At 42.3% G+C, this 7,946-nt stretch overlaps 1 protein-coding gene and 1 pseudogene across 3 annotated transcripts in view; both read left to right on the forward strand.

The window, feature by feature from the left end:
* RASGRF2 (Ras protein-specific guanine nucleotide-releasing factor 2) overlaps nt 1-7,946 on the forward strand; it is a 280,870-nt gene that overhangs the window by 73,718 nt on the left and 199,206 nt on the right. The gene's annotated exons all lie outside the window — the stretch shown is intronic.
* On the forward strand, nt 4,845-7,879 carry LOC105506264 (annotated as a pseudogene). Its single transcript, XR_001000900.1, has 2 exons — nt 4,845-5,733; nt 5,812-7,879. The product of XR_001000900.1 is annotated as a polypyrimidine tract-binding protein 1-like (transcript).

Genomic DNA, 7,946 nt, shown 5'->3' on the forward strand with positions numbered 1-7,946 from the left:
GACCCAAATGTCCATCAATGATAGACTGGATTAAGAAAATGTGGCACATATACACCATGGAATACTATGTAGCCATAAAAAAGGATGAGTTCATGTCCTTGTAGGGACATGGATGAAGCTGGAAACCATCATTCTGAGCAAACTGTCACAAGGACAGAAAACCAAACGCAGCATGTTCTCACTCAGGTGGTATTTGAACAATGAGAATACTTGGACACAGGGCAGGGAACATCACACACTGGGGCCTGTCATGAGGTGGGGGGAAGGGGGAGGGATAGCATTAGGAGATATACTTCATGTAAATGATGAGTTAATGGGTGCAGCACACCAACATGGCACATGTATACATATGTAACAAACCTGCATGTTGTGCACATGTACCCTAGAACTTAAAGTATAATTAAAAAATAATAAATTTAAAAAGTAACTCAGTAGACTGGCTAAGTTTATGCTAGATACAGCTGAATAGAGAATTGGTGAATTATAAGAAAGTCTTAGATAATTCGGCACAGCAAACAGAGAGATAAAGAAATGGAAAATATGAATGTAAAGTTGTTGTTAAGGCATATAGACGGTTGAAAGATTCAAACATACATCCTATGGGAGTTAAAGAACGAAAGAATAGGAGGCATGGCAAATTAGTAACATTTGAAGAGGTTGTGCCTGAGAACTCAAGCACTGAACTCAAGAAGCTAGAAGAACCGCAGAACAAATATCCAAAGAACAGATGATAAAAGGAATATGGAGAAGAAATTAATAAAACAGAAAAACAACAGCAATAATCAAGAAGTCCTACTGATTTCAGAAGACATTTTTAGAATTACCATTTTTTAAAAAAGGCATAAATAATATTAAACATGGAGAAAATGTGCCAACAAATACTATAAAGAAAAATTGAAAACTTACATGAAAAGGATAATTTAGAAGGAAATGTTTTTCATTTTGGCCTTTTTTCTTTTCCTGGTACTTACCTTCATATTTTAAAATAATATGCTTATAGATGTATTTCTTGGGTTATGAATTTGAAGTATTTCCTGTTGAATTGTTATAGTCATTGCAGATTTAGCTCTATTTTCCTCCTGCCATCTTCTTACCTCCTGCCTCCCTCTCTCCTGTTCTGTATATATATCAATAATTTTGGTAAAATCAGCAATTTTGATTAACACTATGATAGAAATACTGTTATTAATTAATTGTTATTAACACTATCATTGGAAATATTGTTCACTGCAGAGCCAAATAATATACTATTTTTACTTTTCTGGATAAGTTTATATTTTCTTCCTGGAATTAATAATTGCCACCCCCCACATCGAATTTGCTTAGTTTTCTATTTGCATGTCCTTATTTTTTGATAAATATTTTAATATATCTGTGCCACTCTTAACTACAATTTTTTTCACCAAATACTTAGGGACATTGTATACCTATTCCAGATATTTTATCCATTTTTTTACATTCCTAGTGGCTTCCCTTCCAGATACTCCCATCTTGTCGAAATTGGGCTGATTGCTCTCTGAATCTTCTGTATAGCTGTCATTCAGATATTTTCCTATGTTACATTCCTGTGTTGGAACCATAGTTTCCTGAGCCCTCTGTATTCCTATTTCTTAGTTAATCCCTTTATTTGCAATAGAATATATACAATAACTTCCTTAGGAAGGGATTTGTATTAGTCCGTTCTCATGCTGCTAATAAAGACATACCTGAGACTGGGTAATTTACAAAGAAAGGAGGTTTAATGGACTCACAGTTCCATGTGGCTGAGGTGGCCTCACAATCATGGCAGAAGATGAAGGAAGAACAAGGGGATGTCTTACATAGCAGCCACAAAAGAGAGAGCTTGTGCAAGGCAAATCCCATTTATAAAACTATCAAATCTCATGAGAATTATTCACTATCATGAGAACAGTATGGGGGAAACCACCCCCATAATTCAGTTATCTCCCACCAGGGCCCTCCCACAACACATGAGAATTATAGAAGCTACAATTCAAGATGAGATTTGGTTGGGGACGCAGCCAAACCATATTAGGATTCTACAAGGAATATTTTTCAAGCTGCTAAAAAATATGTATTCTGTCCTACTACTTGATTGGTAGTTTAGTTGAATATAGAATTCTATGTTGAATATATTTTTTTCCTCACGACAATGAAGGCATTGCTCTACTTTATTCCAGCAACTCTCAATGCTATCCTAATTTCACATCCTTTTTATGTGGCTTCTTTATTTTTTGTCTCTCTCTGGAAGCTTGTAGGATCCTCTTTTTGTCAGTCCTCTTCTGAAATTTCATGATGATATCCCTTTGTATGGATCTTTAGTTATTTGTTTTAAATTTATTACACAATGTTAAGATACAAATATAAAGAACATTCAATATTTGTTTACTTTCACTCAACCTGGGATATAAAAAGATCAATACAAAATGATTTATGTGAGATGATTGAGAGAAAGAGAATATAAATGAGGCAAAAAATGTTAAAAGGTGCACCTAGGTGAAGTCTTTATTGTGCTCTCGAAAAATTTTTAAAGATTACAAAAAAAATCAAAATAAAAAGTTTTTTTTAAGAAAAAAAAATTCAGTTGAAATCCCATGTACCCCTCCTTGAAACCTCTTCCTATCCTTTCTCCCCTAGAGAAACCTATTATCTTCAGTTTAATGTTTATATTTCCTTGTATTTCTTTATATCTTTCTAGCTATGTACATATCTAAAAATAAATAGCTTGATATGCATAGTTTTAAGCCTTATGGAAATGATATCATACTGTATATAGTCAGAAACATTTTTTGCTGAACATGGAATTGGTTCGTTTGTGCTGTTCTTTGTAGCTCTAATTATTCATTTTAATTGCTTTATGCTATATTATTGTACAGATACTCCTTGTAGTATTTGTCCTTTCTCCTGTTGGTGGACATTTAGATTGATTCCAGTTGTTTTGTATTTCTAAAATGTGAATATGTTTACTTGTACCAGTATGTGATTGTTTATGGTACATGTGGAGGAGTGATATTGCTAAGGTGAGAGGATATGTGCATCTGCAGCTTTACTAGGTTTTGCCAAATTGCTTTCCAAAGGACTTGTGCCAATTTGTGTAACCATAGTATATAATTCTTTCCAGTGCTGTCTCCTTGTCAACATTTAGTATTGTCAGGTGTTTTAATTTCTGTCCATCTAATGGGAATGAACTGTTGTTTTTTTTTTTTAATTTTCATTTCCCTGATTATGAGTAAAATTAAATGTCTTTTAAAATTTGTTAATCATTTGTATCTCATCATCTGGATGTGGTGTGTTCATATCCTTTGCCTGTATTTATATTGAGTTTAAAAAAATATTGATTTGTAAACATTTGTATATTCTTTTTTTTTTTTTTTTTTTATAGAGACGTGGTTTCACTATGTTGTCTAGGCTGAAGTGCAGTGGTGGAACCATGGCAAACTGCAGTCTCAAACTCTTGGCCTCAAGCAGTCTTCCTGCCTCAGCCTCCCAGGCAGCTGAGATCACAGGTGCATGCCGCCATATCTGGCTAATTTTTAAATTTTCTGTAGAGATGGGGCTTTGCTATGTTGCTCAGGCTGGTCTCAAGCTCCTGGGGTCAAGCAGTCCTCCTGCCTTGGCATCTCAAATTGCCGGGATTACAAGAGTGAGCCCCTGTGCCTGGCCTATATTCTTGACACTAATTTTTATCAGTAAAATATGTTGCAAGTATGTTTTTCAAATCTGTGGCTTGTCTTTCACTTTTATGGGTATCATTTGTTGTATAAAAGTTTTAAATTTCAATACAATCAACATTTTCAATCTTTTTTTTTATGATTTGGGCTTTGTGTCTTGTTTAACACATACTTTTCTATCCCAAGATCATAAAGATATTCTCTTATATTACTTTCTAACAGTTTTAAAGTTTTGCTTTTACCAGGATTTGACTCTTCCTTAGAATCAGATACTAAAATTTTCTCCTTAGCCTATTCATATGGTAAGTTATATTAACAGATTTCCTAGTATTTTCTGTATTTTGATTTTTCCAACTTTCTGATAAGCTTAAAATTCTTTCAAAAATATGTTTACAAATTGAGTTACTGTAAAAGTGATTTAAAAGGGATATACCTAAAGTATAAAAAGAGAACATTAAAAACAAAGTGATAGAAGAGACATAATATGTAAACACTAACCAAAAGACAAAGTTAGACTATGATGCCAAATGTGTATAATTTGGGCTAAAGAGGGCCACTATATCAATAAAATATTTAATTCATTAGAAAATGTAGCAGGTCTAAACTTGTCCACACCCAATAATATATATTATACATTAAAACACATAAAGCAAAAACTGACAGAACAAATGGAAAAAAATGGAATGTGCTCCACTTCATTGGATTTTAAACTGGCTCTCATTAATATAAACATCAATCAAAAAAGAAAAAACAGAATATAGAGGATATGCATCTTTCAACTTATGAACTACATAGAACTTTGTACATACAAGTAATATAACTGTAGAGATTGTAAATATTAGTAAATCCATTAATATAACTTACCATATGTATAGGCTAAGGAGAAAAACCACATGATTTTATTTATTAATGATATTATCCTTTTTATACAAATTGCTTATATTTTTTCAGTTTGTCACACGTCTTTATGCATTGCTTACAGTAGTTTTGTTATGCAGAAGTGTTTTATTTTTGTGTAATCAAATCATTAGTCTTAATGTTTCTGGATTTCAAGTCCTAGTTAGGACAGTTCATCCTATTCAGAGGTACAGTGGCATTCACTCCTTTAAAAAAATACTCATATGGCGATTCCGGGGCCTCCACTCCGTCCCCCGCGGGTCTGCTCTGTGTGCCATGGACGGCATTGTCCCAGATATAGCCGTTGGTACAAAGCGGGAATCTGACGAGCTTTTCTCTACTTGTGTCACTAACGGACCGTTTATCATGAGCAGCAGCAACTCGGCAGCAAATTGAAATGACAGCAAAAAGTTCAAAGGTGACAGCAGAAGCGCCGGCGTCCCCTCCAGAGTGATCCACATCCGCAAGCTCCCCATGGATGTCACAGAAGGAGAGGTCATCTCCCTGGGGCTGCCCTTTGGGAAGGTCACCAACCTCCTGATGCTGAAGGGGAAAAACCAGGCCTTCATCGAGATGAACACGGAGGAGGCTGCCAACACCATGGTGAACTACTACACCTCCGTGACGCCAGTGCTGCGCGGCCAGCCCATCTACATCCAGTTCTCCAACCACAAGGAGCTGAAGACCGACAGCTCTCCCAACCAGGCACGGGCCCAGGCGGCCTTGCAGGCTGTGAACTCTGTCCAGTCGGGGAACCTGGCCTTGGCTGCCTCGGAGGCGGCTGTGGACGCAGGAATGGCGATGGCTGGGCAGAGCCCCATGCTCAGGATCATCGTGGAGAACCTCTTCTACCCCGTGACCCTGAATGTGCTGCACCAGATTTTTTCCAAGTTCGGCACAGTGTTGATGATCATCACCTTCACCAAGAACAACCAGTTCCAGGCCCTGCTGCAGTAGGCAGACCCTGTGAGCGCCCAGCATGCCAAGCTGTCGCTGGACGGGCAGAACATCTACAATGCCTGCTGCACGCTGCGCATCGACTTTTCCAAGCTCACCAGCCTCAACGTCAAGTACAACAATGACAAGAGCCGCGACTACACGCGCCCAGACCTGCCCTCCGGGGACAGCCAGCCCTCGCTGGACCAGACCATGGCCGCGGCCTTCCGTGCACCTGGTATAATCTCAGCCTCTCCGTATGCAGGAGCTGGTTTCCCTCCCATCTTTGCCATTCCTCAAGCTGCAGGCCTTTCCATTCCCAACGTCCACGGAGCCCTGCCCCCCCTGGCTATCCCCTCGGCGGCGGCAGCAGCTGCAGCGGCAGGCTGGATCGCCATCCCGGGCCTGGCGGGCGCAGGAAATTCTGTATTGCTGGTCAGCAACCTCAACCCAGAGAGAGTCACACCCCAAAGCCTCTTTATCCTTTTCGGCGTCTACGGCGACGTGCAGCGCGTGAAGATCCTGTTCAATAAGAAGGAGAACGCCCTGGTGCAGATGGCGGACGGCAACCAGGCCCAGCTGGCCATGAGCCACCTGAATGGGCACAAACTGCACGGGAAGCCCATCTGCATCACACTCTTGAAGCACCAGAACGTGCAGCTGCCCCGCAAGGGCCAGGAGGACCAGGGCCTGACCAAGGACTATGGCAACTCACCCCTGCACGGCTTCAACAAGCCGGGCTCCAAGAACTTTCAGAACATATTCCCGCCCTCAGCCACGCTGCACCTCTCCAACATCCCACCCTCCGTCTCCGAGGAGGATCTCAGGGTTCTGTTCTCCAGCAATGGGGGCGTCGTCAAAGGATTCAAGTTCTTCCAGAAGGACCGCAAGATGGCGCTGATCCAGATGGGCTCTGTGGAGGAGGCGGTCCAGGCCCTCATTGACCTGCACAACCATGACCTCGGGGAGAACCGCCACCTGCGGGTCTCCTTCTCCAAGTCCACCATCTAGGGGCACAGGCCCCATGGCCGGGCCCGCTGGCGACAACTTCCATCATTCCAGAATAAAGCCACTTTAAAAAGCAGCTGAAGTGACCTTAACAGACTAGAGATTCTATTTTTTTAAAGAGAAATCAGTTTACCTGTTTTTAAAAAAATTAAATCTAGTTCACTTGCTAACCCTGCGGTGACAGGGACAGCTCAGACTCTTGGGGACTGTGGCAGCAGGAGTTCCCAGCCCTCCACACCCGGGGCCAGACCCTCAGGGCCGTGCCTTGGTGGGCCTGCAGGTGGGTGCTCCGACCACAACACGGCTTCGTTGTGCCTTAAAAACCCTGCCTTCCTGCAGCCACACCCCACCCCGGGGTGTCCTGGGGACCCAAGGGGCGGGGGTCACACCAGAGAAAGGCAGGGGGCCTGGCCGGCTCCTGCAGGATCATGTACCTGGGGCTCGCCTGCGGCGGCTGCGACTCCCCAACCCCAGCCCTCTAATCAAGTCATGATTGCCCCACCCTGCCCCCAGGGCCTTCCCTGCTGCCCCCGGGCGGGCTCCCCACTGCTCCAGCTGCGGAGCTGGTCGTCATAATCTCTGTATTATATACTTTGCAGTTGCAGATGTCTGTGCCTAGCAATATTTCCAGTTGACCAAATATTCTAATCTTTTTTTCATTTATATGCAAAAGAAATAGTTTTAAGTAACTTTTTATAGCAAGATGATACAATGGTATGAGTGTAATCTAAACTTCCTTGTGGTATTACCTTGTATGCTGTTACTTTTATTTTATTACTTGTAATTAAGTCACAGGCAGGACCCAGTTTCCAGAGAGCAGGTGGGGCCGCCCAGCGGGTCAGGCACAGGGAGCCCCGGTCCAGTCCGATCTTAGAGTCCCTGAGCTTCAGGGAAGGGGCGGGCGCGTCGCCGCCTCTGGCATCGCCTCCGGTTGCCTTACACCACACCTTCACCTGCAGCCCCTAGAAAACTTGCTCTCAAACTTCTTCAGGGTTTTTCCTTCAAATTTTGGACCAAAGTCTCATTTCTGTGTTGCGCTTGCCTCTGATGCTGGGACCCGGCAGGCGGGCCGCTCCTGTCCTCACTGTGCTTTCTCCCGCCCCCGCGTCCTGTCCCGGGGGCTCTCCTAGGATCCCCTTTCCGTGAAGAGTGTAACAAGGGTGTAAATATTTATAATTTTTATACCTGTTGTGAGACCCGAGGGGCGGCGGCGCGGTTTTTTATGGTGACACAGATGTATATTTTGCTAACAGCAGTTCCAGGCTCAGTATTGACCGCGGAGCCACAGGGACCCCACGCACATTCTGTCGCCTTACCCGATGGCTTGTGATGGGGAGAGAACTGATTAAAACCGTTTGATGAACTCCTCCCTTGTCTAGCCCTGTGTTCGCTGTGGAGCTGTAGAGGCAGGTTGGCCAGTCTGTACCTGGACTT

This window comes from Colobus angolensis, unplaced genomic scaffold (assembly GCF_000951035.1).
Source record: "Colobus angolensis palliatus isolate OR3802 unplaced genomic scaffold, Cang.pa_1.0 Scaffold134, whole genome shotgun sequence".
Lineage (NCBI taxonomy): Eukaryota > Metazoa > Chordata > Mammalia > Primates > Cercopithecidae > Colobus > Colobus angolensis.